This window comes from Nothobranchius furzeri, chromosome 7 (assembly GCF_043380555.1).
Source record: "Nothobranchius furzeri strain GRZ-AD chromosome 7, NfurGRZ-RIMD1, whole genome shotgun sequence".
NCBI classification, from domain to species: Eukaryota; Metazoa; Chordata; class Actinopteri; order Cyprinodontiformes; family Nothobranchiidae; genus Nothobranchius; species Nothobranchius furzeri.
Genome location: NC_091747.1, coordinates 6,532,689 through 6,547,976, shown reverse-complemented (window position 1 = coordinate 6,547,976; position 15,288 = coordinate 6,532,689).

Here is a 15,288-nt window from a genome sequence, read left to right as displayed (position 1 = left end):
TTAAATGGCACCCAGATTTATGTTGCACGAAGCACAATTTCACATCATTCTGGGTCCATTTGTGTGAAAAAAAGGTTCAATCAGGCTGAAACGTTACAAGAAGGTAGAATCTATTGAGTTGTAAGTGATCTGAACGTTTCATGATGATCGCACATTCCTAAGGGGGTCAAACCATGTCCTAAAGGTCACCGGATCTGGTGTCACTTTAAAGAAGTAGTCCAGTTACACCTTTGTGGGCTTATAACTTGGCTTCTGAATATCCTAGAGAGATCAGGTTTGTTTTAGTGTACTCCAATCAACAGCCCCTACAACCACAAAAAGGAATGGAGTCATTAGCACTTATGGTTTGTAAATGGCACCCAGAATTTTGTTGCACGAAGCACAATTTCACATCATTCTGGGTCGATTTGTGTGAAAACAAGGTCCAATCAGGCTGAAACGTTACAAGAAGGTAGAATCTATTGAGTTGTAAGTGATATGAACGTTTCATGATGATCGCACATTCCTATAGGGGGTCAAACCATGTCCCAAAGGTGACCGGGCCTGGTGTCACTTTAAAGAAGTAGTCCAGTAACACCTTTGTGGGCTTATAACTTGGCTTCTGAATGTCCTAGAGAGATCAGGTTTGTTTTAGTGTACTCCAATCAACAGCCCCTACAACCACAAAAAGGAATGGAGTCATTAGCCCTTATGGTTTGTAAATTGCACCCAGAATTATGTTGCACGAAGCACAATTTCACATCATTCTGGGTCGATTTGTGTGAAAACAAGGTCCAATCAGGCTGAAACGATACAAGAAGGTAGAATCTATTGAGTTGTAAGTGATCTGAACGTTTCATGATGATCGCACATTCCTAAGTGTGTCAAACCATGTCCCAAAGGTCACCGGATCTGGTGTCACTTTAAAGAAGTAGTCCAGTTACACATTTGTGGGCTTATAACTTGGCTTCTGAATGTCCTAGAGAGATCAGGTTTGTTTTAGTGTACTCCAATCAACAGCCCCTACAACCACAAAAAGGAATGGAGTCATTAGCACTTATGGTTTGTAAATGGCACCCAGAATTATGTGGCACGAAGCACAATTTCACATCATTCTGGGTCCATTTGTGTGAAAACAAGGTCCATTCAGGCTGAAACGTTACAAGAAGGTAGAATCTATTGAGTTGTAAGTGATCTGAACGTTTCATGATGATCGCACATTCCTATAGGGGGTCAAACCTTGTCCCAAAGGTCACCGGGCCTGGTGCCACTTTAAAGAAGTAGTCCAGTTACACCTTTGTGGGCTTATAACTTGGCTTCTGAATGTCCTAGAGAGGTCAGGCTTGTTTTAGTGTACTCCAATCAACAGCCCCTACAGCCACAAAAAGGAATGGAGTCATTAGCACTTATGGTTTGTAAATGGCACCCAGAATTATTTTGCACAAAGCACAATTTCACATCATTCTTGGTTCATTTGTGTGAAAACAAGGTCCAATCAGGCTGAAATGTTACAGGGAGGTAGAATCTATTGAGTTGTAAGTGATCTGAACGTTTCATGATGATAGCACTTTCCTAAGGGGGTCAAACCATGCCCCAAAGGTCACCGGATCTGGTGTCAATTTAAAGAAGTAGTCCAGTTACACATTTGTGGGCTTATAACTTGGCTTCTGAATATCCTAGAGAGGTCAGGCTTGTTTTAGTGTACTCCAATCAACAGCCCCTACAGCCACAAAAAGGAATGGAGTCATTAGCACTTATGGTTTGTAAATGGCACCCAGAATTATGTTGCACGAAGCACAATTTCACAACATTCTGGGTTCATTTGTGTGAAAACAAGGTCCAATCAGGCTGAAACGTTACAGGAAGGTAGAATCTATTGAGTTATAAGTGATCTGAACGTTTCATGATGATCGCACATTCCTAAGGGGGTCAAACCATGTCCCAAAGGTCACCAGATCTGGTGTCACTTTAAAGAAGTAGTCCAGTTACACATTTGTGGGCTTATAACTTGGCTTCTGAATGTCCTAGAGAGGTCAGGTTTGTTTTAGTGTACTCCAATCAACAGCCCCTACAACCAAAAAAAGGAATGGAGTCATTAGCACTTATGGTTTGTAAATGGCGCCCAGAATTATGTTGCACGAAGCACAATTTCACATCATTCTGGGTCCATTTGTGTGAAAACAAGGTCCAATCAGGCTGAAACGTTACAAGAAGGTAGAATCTATTGAGTTGTAAGTGATCTGAATGTTTCATGATCATTGCACATTCCTATAGGGGGTCAAAACATGTCCCAAAGGTCACCGGGCCTGGTGTCACTTTAAAGAAGTAGTCCAGTTACACCTTTGTGGGCTTGTAACTTGGCTTCTGAATATCCTAAAGAGGTCAGGTTTGTTTTAGAGTACTCCAAATAACAGCCCCCATTCCCCAAAAAGGAATGGAGTCATTAGCACTTATGGTTTTTAAATGGCACCCAGAATTATGTTGCACAAAGCACAATTTCAAATCATTCTGGGTTAATTTGTGTGAAAACAATGTCCAATCAGGCTGAAACGTTACAGGAAGGTAGAATCTATTGAGTTGTAAGTGATCTGAACGTTTCATGATGATAGCACTTTCCTAAGGGGGTCAAACCATGTCCTAAAGGTCACCGGATCTTGTGTCACTTTAAAGAAGTAGTCCAGTTACACATTTGTGGGCTTATAACTTGGCTTCTGAATATCCTAGAGAGGTCAGGTTTGTTTTAGAGTACTCCAAATAACAGCCCCTATTACCTCAAAAAGGAATGGAGTCATTAGCATTTATGGTTTTTAAATGGCACCCAGAATTATGTTGCACGAAGCACAATTTCACATCATTCTGGGTCGATTTGTGTGAAAACAAGGTCCAATCAGGCTGAAACGTTACAAGAAGGTAGAATCTATTGAGTTGTAAGTGATCTGAACGTTTCATGATGATCGCAGATTGCTATAGGGGGTAAAACCATGTCCCAAAGGTCACCGGGCCTGGTGTCACTTTAAAGAAGTAGTCCAGTTACACCTTTGTGGGCTTATAACTTGGCTTCTGAATGTCCTAGAGAGATCAGGTTTGTTTTAGTGTACTCCAATCAACAGCCCCTACAACCACAAAAAGGAATGGAGTCATTAGCACTTATGGTTTGTAAATGGCACCCAGAATTATGTTGCACGAAGCACAATTTCACATCATTCTGGGTCCATTTGTGTGAAACAAGGTCCAATCAGGCTGAAACGTTTCTAAGAAGGTAGAATCTATTGAGTTGTAAGTGATCTGAACGTTTCATGATGATCGCACATTCCTATAGGGGGTCAAACCATGTCCCAAAGGTCACCGGGCCTGGTGTCACTTTAAAGAAGTAGTCCAGTTACACCTTTGTGGGCTTATAACTTGGCTTCGGAATGTCCTAGAGAGGTCAGGCTTGTTTTAGTGTACTCCAATCAACAGCCCCTACAACCACAAAAAGGAATGGAGTCATTAGCACTTATGGTTTGTAAATGGCACCCAGAATTATGTTGCACGAAGCACAATTTCACATCATTCTGGGTCCATTTGTGTGAAAACAAGGTCCAATCAGGCTGAAACGTCACAAGAAGGTAGAATCAATTGAGTTTTAAGTGATATGAACGTTTCATGATGATCGCACATTCCTATAGGGGGTCAAACCATGTCCCAAAGGTCACCGGGCCTGGTGTCACTTTAAAGAAGTAGTCCAGTTACACCTTTGTGGGCTTATAACTTGGCTTCTGAATGTCCTAGAGAGATCAGGTTTGTTTTAGTGTACTCCAATCAACAGCCCCTACAACCACAAAAAGGAATGGAGTCATTATGGTTTGTAAATGGCACCCAGAATTATGTTGCATGAAGCACAATTTCACATCATTCTGGGTCCATTTGTGTGAAAACAAGGTCCAATCAGGCTGAAACGTTACAAGAAGGTAGAATCTATTGAGGTGTAAGTGATCTGAACGTTTCATGATGATCGCACATTCCTAAGGGGGTCAAACCATGTCCCAAAGGTCACCGGGCCTGGTGTCACTTTAAAGAAGTAGTCCAGTTACACCTTTGTGGGCTTATAACTTGGCTTCTGAATATCCTAGAGAGGTCAGGTTTAATTTAGAGTACTCCAATTAACAGCCCCCATTACCCCAAAAAGGAATGGAGTCATTAGAACTTATGGTTTTTAAATGGCACCCAGAATTATGTTGCACGAAGCACAATTTCACATCATTCTGGGTTCATTTGTGTGAAAACAAGGTCCAATCAGGCTGAAACGTTACAGGAAGGTAGAATCTATTGAGTTGTAAGTGATCTGAACGTTTCCTGATGATAGCACTTTCCTATAGGGGGTCAAACCATGTCCCAAAGGTCACTGGATCGGTGTCAATTTAAAGAAGTAGTCCAGTTACACATTTGTGGGCTTATAACTTGGCTTCTGAATGTCCTAGAGAGATCAGGTTTGTTTTAGTGTACTCCAATCAACAGCCCCTACAACCACAAAAAGGAATGGAGTCATTAGCACTTATGGTTTGTAAATGGCACCCAGAATTATGTAGCACGAAGCACAATTTCACATCATTCTGGGTCCATTTGTGTGAAAACAAGGTCCAATCAGGCTGAAACGTTACAAGAAGGTAGAATCTATTGAGTTGTAAGTGATCTGAACGTTTCATGATGATCGCACATTCCTACAGGGGGTCAAACCATGTCCCAAAGGTCACCGGGCCTGGTGTCACTTTAAAGAAGTAGTCCAGTTACACCTTTGTGGGCTTATAACTTGGCTTCTGAATATCCTAAAGAGGTCAGGTTTGTTTTAGAGTACTCCAATTAACAGCCCCCATTACCCCAAAAAGGAATGGAGTCATTAGCACTTATGGTTTTTAAATGGCACCCAGAATTATGTTGCACGAAGCACAATTTCACATCATTCTGGGTCCATTTGGGTGAAAACAAGGTCCAATCAGGCTGAAACGTTACAAGAAGGTAGAATCTATTGAGTTGTAAGTGATCTGAACGTTTCATGATGATCGCACATTCCTAAGTGGGTCAAACCATGTCCCAAAGGTCACCGGATCTGGTGTCACTTTAAAGAAGTAGTCCAGTTACACATTTGTGGGCTTATAACTTGGCTTCTGAATGTCCTAGAGAGATCAGGTTTGTTTTAGTGTACTCCAATCAACAGCCCCTACAACCACAAAAAAGAATGGAGTCATTAGAACTTAAAGAGCGGGTCAATTGAGCCTCGGAGTCCTTCTCCACCCACGTATCAATTTTAAAAAATGCAACATTAGTAGGCGTTGCCTGGAGGACCGAGAGGGCGGAGCCGCGGCAGTGACGAAGACGATGGCTAACTAGACGAAGCTAGCTCCCTTCACTCTGAGCAGTTGATAGAAGTGGAGGACGTTTCTCCCCCTCCTTACACAGACACTCGAGAAGAAAGGGACCAAGTCTATTTGGAGGAGACAAGCGGACCTGAGTCTTATTGTTTTGAGCTTGTGAGTTGCCTGAAACTCCCAGAACCGACCCAACAGAATCACCTCTGAAAGGTAAGTAGCCGTTAGCCATAGCATTGGATTAGCTGCAGGGTTTGTCTCCACGGCCCTAAAAAGCTAGTATTCAGCATGTTTTAGAGGTTTATCTGCTTCAGCACACCTGGTTTTAATCAGCAACAAATAGCTGAGCTGCTTAACAGCTAATCTAACCTGTTAAAGCAGGAAAATCCACTGAAACATGCTGGATAGCTCTCCGGTAGCCCTGGGCTCAAGTTACAGTCTGCTGAATATAAAGTTATGAAAATACCCCATGAGAAAATCATTCTGTAATGTGTTCAGCCCACTAAAACTGCCCTGATTTCTTTATTTATTTACTAATAACAGCTGCTCTCTCGGTTCTAGGTCCTCTGGTGTCTGCAGCTGGTCTCTGCTGGTGTCCTCAGGATCAGGAACTTCCAGAAGAATGTGCCTTTCGATGACTCTTTCCCCCTTATTTGTTATATTAATTAAATAAATCTCAATATATATATTTCCTGTTTTTGTTCATGTCCATAAATACTTAAACATGCTTGAAATTAGAACGAGCTTTTAACAGTGAGGTGCTAGTTTAATTAATCACAATAGAGCTAGTTAAACATGCAACAAAAATGTGATATTCAATGTAATTTATAAATATCCATTAAAATATCAAAACTGGAATCTAAATGAGATATTTGGCAGCACAAAAAACTTGTCAAACACAATATTTATTATAATAATTGTAGGCAGACAGGAGACAGAGCTGATGGAGGTTCTCAGTCATCGAAGGATGGCTGAAGGCTTTCCAGGAACAGGAGATGTGGTGTTGTCTCTTCTCTCTCTATTCTGCCAGATGATCTGATAGGTTACAGGTGTGTGAGGACATCCTCATGCTGTCATAACCAGATGACAGGAGTTATCAGGTGATCAGCCAGGCTAATGAGATGCAGAAAGAAAACAAATTCAGGACAGTGTACAATATGTGGTGTTGCTCACCTTATGTGCTCTTATAGAATATTAATGTGTGCATGCCTCATGGTGTAGAGTCCATATTTTGCTGAATGTCCTGCAATAATGCAGGTTATTAGTTACTTTACTTTTGATAGCAAAAACAAAATATTTAATGTAAAAGTTATTTTCCAGGAGAATCAGCTCACACGTCACCACCAAGTGTCACAGGGGCAGAATCAGTAGCCTCCTTCATGATGTAATCACATACTTATTTAATTGTTAATATCTTAAAAATTCTGAAATGTTTTAATTTTTTTTTTTTACCTTGAACAGTTCACTGAGCTTGCACTGTCACTGAGGTGGAAGCTGGAATCAACAGCAGACACCTTACATCTTGGTCTTTTCAGGGGGTCTGGACGCTCTGGGACCTTCTGGAAGATGAATTTTCATCATGGTCCCTGTGGGTCACCAGACACACTGCGGCTGTGAACTCCATTCTGGCTGGCTATGTAAAAACAAAGAAGCAGCACATTTATAAATGTTTAAAAGAGCATAAAATCACGTGTAAAAATAATCTGTAAAACAAATTAAAACTAGAAGGTGATAATAAAATGTTTACATAGAAGATTATTAAAAATAATTCACCTTTGCTACAGGGAAGGTTTCACGTCAGCCTGGACAAGTGCATTCTTGCAGCTAAATCAGTCTGACAGCCAGTGTCTTGGGTAGATTTAGCCTGAAAAAAAAAATAGAAGCACATTGTTGTTGGGAGTTTATAAAGTCAGATAATATACAAAAGAATCTCCTATATAGGCGCTTTATAACATTCCTAGTGTGTGATCGTTGTTATAACGTAAAAGTCAGTCACATATGATGTGGAGAGCCTGAAATGCGACCTCCTGAACAGAATTCCTCACAGAACCGGGTCACAAGCTGGATTTCACGCTGTAATGCTGTCAACTAGTGCAGCGTTAGTTAGAGACACTGTTGCAGAATTGCCGACTGACTAGCTAAAGGAAGTGAACCACGTCTCTCAGACTTTGCATTTAGGTAGGGAATTGTCTTTAGAAGATGTTAAAACGTTTATTTAGCTGACTCACCTCAGACTGGAGCCCGCCGTGGTGGGGGAGCAGAGTCAGTGGGCTGCATCTAAATCGCGGAAGAGCCACGGTGGGCAGCCTCCCTCTTCAAACGGAGGCGTGCAGAATCGCGGGTAAAATGCCCACAGAGTCACCGCAACCATACTACACTACACCTACTCACCAATACTAAGACGATATGGAACACTAAACCCGAAATACTTTCCCAATTACACTAACAGCCAAACACTAACTAAACTACAATATACAACAGCCAAGCTAACACTAAATAAGTATTTATAACACTAAAAGATATGCTAAAGACTAGGATATGCTAATGCTATATGCTAATGCTGAACTACCGCTGACCTCCTACACTCGCTTGCAAATCCAACTCCCACTCGCCACAGGGCGTGGCCGAGACGCTCGTTGCTTTTATAACTTTGGCATGGAGCTGCTACGTAGTACTCTACTGGTTTACGTAGTACTTTACTCTTTAGCCATTGGCTAAAATTTATTCAAAATGACTCAAATTCTATGTTTTCAGCTGAAGGTGGCGCATTACTGTGGTTTTTAGACAGAATTTTTAATTTTTAAAGAAAATGCACCAAAATGCTAAAATAAAGAATGCACACATTTAAAACACTATTAGACACTCATTTATACAGTTCATCAGCAAAAAAAAGTTAATTTAGACGTTACTTGCTCTTTAAGGTTTTTAAATGGCACCCAGAATTATGTTGCACGAAGCACAATTTGACATCATTCTGGGTCCATTTGTGTGAAAACAAGGTCCAATCAGGCTGAAACGTTACAAGAAGGTAGAATCTATTGAGTTGTAAGTGATCTGAACGTTTCATGATGATCGCACATTGCTATAGGGGGTCAAACCATGTCCCAAAGGTCACCGGGCCTGGTGTCACTTTAAAGAAGTAGTCCAGTTACACCTTTGTGGGCTTATAACTCGGCTTCTGAATATCCTAGAGAGGTCAGGTTTAATTTAGAGTACTCCAATTAACAGCCCCCATTACCCCAAAAAGGAATGGAGTCATTAGCACTTATGGTTTTTAAATGGCACCCAGAATTATGTTGCACAAAGCACAATTTCACATCATTCTGGGTTCATTTGTGTGAAAACAAGGTCCAATCAGGCTGAAACGTTACAGGAAGGAAGAATCTATTGAGTTATAAGTGATCTGAACGTTTCATGATGACAGCACTTTCCTAAGGGGGTAAAACCATGTCCCAAAGGTCACCGGATCGGTGTCAATTTAAAGAAGTAGTCCAGTTACACCTTTGTGGGCTTATAACTCGGCTTCTGAATATCCTAGAGAGGTCAGGTTTAATTTAGAGTACTCCAATTAACAGCCCCCATTACCCCAAAAAGGAATGGAGTCATTAGCACTTATGGTTTTTAAATGGCACCCAGAATTATGTTGCACGAAGCACAATTTCACATCATTCTGGGTCCATTTGTGTGAAAACAAGGTCCAATCAGGCTGAAACGTTACAAGAAGGTAGAATCTATTGAAATGTAAGTGATCTGAACGTTTCATGATGATAGCACTTTCCTAAGGGGGTCAAACCATGTCCCAAAGGTCACCGGATCTGGTGTCAATTTAAAGAAGTAGTCCAGGTACATATTTGTGGGCTTATAACTTGGCTTCTCAATGTCCTAGAGAGGTCAGATTTGTTTTAGTGTACTCCAATCAACAGCCCCTACAACCACAAAAAGGAATGGAGTCATTAGCACTTATGGTTTTTAAATGGCACCCAGAATTATGTTGCACAAAGCACAATTTCACATCATTCTGGGTTCATTTGTGTGAAAACAAGGTCCAATCAGGCTGAAACGTTACAGGAAGGAAGAATCTATTGAGTTATAAGTGATCTGAACGTTTCATGATGATAGCACTTTCCTAAGGGGGTAAAACCATGTCCCAAAGGTCACCGGATCGGTGTCAATTTAAAGAAGTAGTCCAGTTACACCTTTGTGGGCTTATAACTCGGCTTCTGAATATCCTAGAGAGGTCAGGTTTAATTTAGAGTACTCCAATTAACAGCCCCCATTACCCCAAAAAGGAATGGAGTCATTAGCACTTATGGTTTTTAAATGGCACCCAGAATTATGTTGCACGAAGCACAATTTCACATCATTCTGGGTCCATTTGTGTGAAAACAAGGTCCAATCAGGCTGAAACGTTACAAGAAGGTAGAATCTATTGAAATGTAAGTGATCTGAACGTTTCATGATGATAGCACTTTCCTAAGGGGGTCAAACCATGTCCCAAAGGTCACCGGATCTGGTGTCAATTTAAAGAAGTAGTCCAGTTACACATTTGTGGGCTTATAACTTGGCTTCTGAATGTCCTAGAGAGATCAGGCTTGTTTTAGTGTACTCCAATCAACAGCCCCTACAACCACAAAAAGGAATGGAGTCATTAGCACTTATGGTTTGTAAATGGCACCCAGAATAATGTTGCACAAAGCACAATTTCACATCATTCTGGGTCCATTTGTGTGAAAACAAGGTCCAATCAGGCTGAAACGTTACAAGAAGGTAGAATCAATTGAGTTGTAAGTGATCTGAACGTTTCATGTTGATAGCACTTTCCTAAGGGGGTCAAACCATGTCCCAAAGGTCACCGGATCTGGTGTCAATTTAAAGAAGTAGTCCAGGTACATATTTGTGGGCTTATAACTTGGCTTCTCAATGTCCTAGAGAGGTCAGATTTGTTTTAGTGTACTCCAATCAACAGCCCCTACAACCACAAAAAGGAATGGAGTCATTAGCACTTATGGTTTGTAAATGGCACCCAGAATTATGTTGCACGAAGCACAATTTCACATCATTCTGGGTCCATTTGTGTGAAAACAAGGTCCAATCAGGCTGAAACGTTACAAGAAGGTAGAATCTATTGAGTTGTAAGTGATCTGAACGTTTCATGATGATCGCACATTCCTATAGGGGGTCAAACCATGTCCCAAAGGTCACCGGGCCTGGTGTCACTTTAAAGAAGTAGTCCAGTTACACCTTTGTGGGCTTATAACTTGGCTTCTGAATATCCTAGAGAGGTCAGGTTTGTTTTAGAGTACTCCCATTAACAGCCCCTATTACCTCAAAAAGGAATGGAGTCATTAGCACTTGTGGTTTTTAAATGGCACCCAGATTTATGTTGCACGAAGCACAATTTCACATAATTCTGGATCCATTTGTGTGAAAACAAGGTCCAATCAGGCTGTAACGTTACAAGAAGGTAGAATCTATTGAGTTGTAAGTGATCTGAACGTTTCATGATGATTGCACATTCCCAAGTGAGTCAAACCATGTCCCAAAGGTCACCGGATCTGGTGTCACTTTAAAGAAGTAGTCCAGTTACACATTTGTGGGCTTATAACTTGGCTTCTGAATGTCCTAGAGAGATCAGGTTTGTTTTAGTGTACTCCAATCAACAGCCCCTACAACCACAAAAAGGAATGGAGTCATTAGCACTTATGGTTTGTAAATGGCACCCAGAATTATGTTGCACGAAGCACAATTTCACATCATTCTGGGTCGATTTGTGTGAAAACAAGGTCCAATCAGGCTGAAACGTTACAAGAAGGTAGAATCTATTGAGTTGTAAGTGATATGAACGTTTCATGATGATCGCACATTCCTATAGGGGGTCAAACCATGTCCCAAAGGTGACCGGGCCTGGTGTCACTTTAAAGAAGTAGTCCAGTAACACCTTTGTGGGCTTATAACTTGGCTTCTGAATGTCCTAGAGAGATCAGGTTTGTTTTAGTGTACTCCAATCAACAGCCCCTACAACCAAAAAAAGGAATGGAGTCATTAGCCCTTATGGTTTGTAAATTGCACCCAGAATTATGTTGCACGAAGCACAATTTCACATCATTCTGGGTCGATTTGTGTGAAAACAAGGTCCAATCAGGCTGAAACGATACAAGAAGGTAGAATCTATTGAGTTGTAAGTGATCTGAACGTTTCATGATGATCGCACATTCCTAAGTGTGTCAAACCATGTCCCACAGGTCACCGGATCTGGTGTCACTTTAAAGAAGTAGTCCAGTTACACATTTATGGGCTTATAACTTGGCTTCTGAATTTCCTAGAGAGATCAGGTTTGTTTTAGTGTACTCCAATCAACAGCCCCTACAACCACAAAAAGGAATGGAGTCATTAGCACTTATGGTTTGTAAATGGCACCCAGAATTATGTGGCACGAAGCACAATTTCACATCATTCTGGGTCCATTTGTGTGAAAACAAGGTCCATTCAGGCTGAAACGTTACAGGAAGGTAGAATCTATTGAGTTGTAAGTGATCTGAACGTTTCATGATGATAGCACTTTCCTAAGGGGGTCAAACCATGTCCCAAAGGTCACTGGATCTGGTGTCAATTTAAAGAAGTAGTCCAGTTACACATTTGTGGGCTTATAACTTGGCTTCTGAATGTCCTAGAGTGATCAGGTTTGTTTCAGAGTACTCCAATCAACAGCCCCTACAACCACAAAAAGGAATGGAGTCATTAGCACTTATGGTTTGTAAATGGCACCCAGAATTATGTTGCACAAAGCACAATTTCACATCATTCTGGGTCCATTTGTGTGAAAACAAAGTCCATTCAGGCTGAAACGTTACAAGAAGGTAGAATCTATTGAGTTGTAAGTGATCTGAACGTTTCATGATGATCGCACATTCCTATAGGGGGTCAAACCTTGTCCCAAAGGTCACCGGGCCTGGTGCCACTTTAAAGAAGTAGTCCAGTTACACCTTTGTGGGCTTATAACTTGGCTTCTGAATGTCCTAGAGAGGTCAGGCTTGTTTTAGTGTACTCCAATCAACAGCCCCTACAGCCACAAAAAGGAATGGAGTCATTAGCACTTATGGTTTGTAAATGGCACCCAGAATTATGTTGCACAAAGCACAATTTCACATCATTCTTGGTTCATTTGTGTGAAAACAAGGTCCAATCAGGCTGAAATGTTACAGGGCGGTAGAATCTATTGAGTTGTAAGTGATCTGAACGTTTCATGATGATAGCACTTTCCTAAGGGGGTCAAACCATGCCCCAAAGGTCACCGGATCTGGTGTCAATTTAAAGAAGTAGTCCAGTTACACATTTGTGGGCTTATAACTTGGCTTCTGAATGTCCTAGAGTGATCAGGTTTGTTTCAGAGTACTCCAATCAACAGCCCCTACAACCACAAAAAGGAATGGAGTCATTAGCACTTATGGTTTGTAAATGGCACCCAGAATTATGTTGCACGAAGCACAATTTCACATCATTCTGGGTCCATTTGTGTGAAAACAAGGTCCATTCAGGCTGAAACGTTACAAGAAGGTAGATTCTATTGAGTTGTAAGTGATCTGAACGTTTCATGATGATCGCACATTCCTATAGGGGGTCAAACCATGTCCCAAAGGTCACCGGGCCTGGTGCCACTTTAAAGAAGTAGTCCAGTTACACCTTTGTGGGCTTATAACTTGGCTTCTGAATGTCCTAGAGAGGTCAGGCTTGTTTTAGTGTACTCCAATCAACAGCCCCTACAGCCACAAAAAGGAATGGAGTCATTAGCACTTATGGTTTGTAAATGGCACCCAGAATTATGTTGCACGAAGCACAATTTCACAACATTCTGGGTTCATTTGTGTGAAAACAAGGTCCAATCAGGCTGAAACGTTACAGGAAGGTAGAATCTATTGAGTTATAAGTGATCTGAACGTTTCATGATGATCGCACATTCCTAAGGGGGTCAAACCATGTCCCAAAGGTCACCAGATCTGGTGTCACTTTAAAGAAGTAGTCCAGTTACACATTTGTGGGCTTATAACTTGGCTTCTGAATGTCCTAGAGAGGTCAGGTTTGTTTTAGTGTACTCCAATCAACAGCCCCTACAACCAAAAAAAGGAATGGAGTCATTAGCACTTATGGTTTGTAAATGGCGCCCAGAATTATGTTGCACGAAGCACAATTTCACATCATTCTGGGTCCATTTGTGTGAAAACAAGGTCCAATCAGGCTGAAACGTTACAAGAAGGTAGAATCTATTGAGTTGTAAGTGATCTGAATGTTTCATGATCATTGCACATTCCTATAGGGGGTCAAACCATGTCCCAAAGGTCACCGGGCCTGGTGTCACTTTAAAGAAGTAGTCCAGTTACACCTTTGTGGGCTTGTAACTTGGCTTCTGAATATCCTAAAGAGGTCAGGTTTGTTTTAGAGTACTCCAAATAACAGCCCCCATTCCCCAAAAAGGAATGGAGTCATTAGCACTTATGGTTTTTAAATGGCACCCAGAATTATGTTGCACAAAGCACAATTTCACATCATTCTGGGTTCATTTGTGTGAAAACAATGTCCAATCAGGCTGAAACGTTACAGGAAGGTAGAATCTATTGAGTTGTAAGTGATCTGAACGTTTCATGATGATAGCACTTTCCTAAGGGGGTCAAACCATGTCCTAAAGGTCACCGGATCTTGTGTCACTTTAAAGAAGTAGTCCAGTTACACATTTGTGGGCTTATAACTTGGCTTCTGAATATCCTAGAGAGGTCAGGTTTGTTTTAGAGTACTCCAAATAACAGCCCCTATTACCTCAAAAAGGAATGGAGTCATTAGCACTTATGGTTTTTAAATGGCACCCAGAATTATGTTGCACGAAGCACAATTTCACATCATTCTGGGTCGATTTGTGTGAAAACAAGGTCCAATCAGGCTGAAACGTTACAAGAAGGTAGAATCTATTGAGTTGTAAGTGATCTGAACGTTTCATGATGATCGCAGATTGCTATAGGGGGTCAAACCATGTCCCAAAGGTCACCGGGCCTGGTGTCACTTTAAAGAAGTAGTCCAGTTACACCTTTGTGGGCTTATAACTTGGCTTCTGAATGTCCTAGAGAGATCAGGTTTGTTTTAGTGTACTCCAATCAACAGCCCCTACAACCACAAAAAGGAATGGAGTCATTAGCACTTATGGTTTGTAAATGGCACCCAGAATTATGTTGCACGAAGCACAATTTCACATCATTCTGGGTCCATTTGTGTGAAAAGAATGTCCATTCAGGCTGAAACGTTTCTAAGAAAGTAGAATCTATTGAGTTGTAAGTGATCTGAACGTTTCATGATGATAGCACATTCCTATAGGGGGTCAAACCATGTCCCAAAGGTCACCGGGCCTGGTGTCACTTTAAAGAAGAAGTCCAGTTACACCTTTGTTGGCTTATAACTTGGCTTCGGAATGTCCTAGAGAGGTCAGGCTTGTTTTAGTGTACTCCAATCAACAGCCCCTACAACCACAAAAAGGAATGGAGTCATTATGGTTTGTAAATGGCACCCAGAATTATGTTGCATGAAGCACAATTTCACATCATTCTGGGTCCATTTGTGTGAAAACAAGGTCCAATCAGGCTGAAATGTTACAAGAAGGTAGAATCTATTGAGGTGTAAGTGATCTGAACGTTTCATGATGATCGCACATTCCTAAGGGGGTCAAACCATGTCCCAAAGGTCACCGGGCCTGGTGTCACTTTAAAGAAGTAGTCCAGTTACACCTTTGTGGGCTTATAACTTGGCTTCTGAATATCCTAGAGAGGTCAGGTTTAATTTAGAGTACTCCAATTAACAGCCCCCATTACCCCAAAAAGGAATGGAGTCATTAGAACTTATGGTTTTTAAATGGCACCCAGAATTATGTTGCACGAAGCACAATTTCACATCATTCTGGGTTCATTTGTGTGAAAACAAGGTCCAA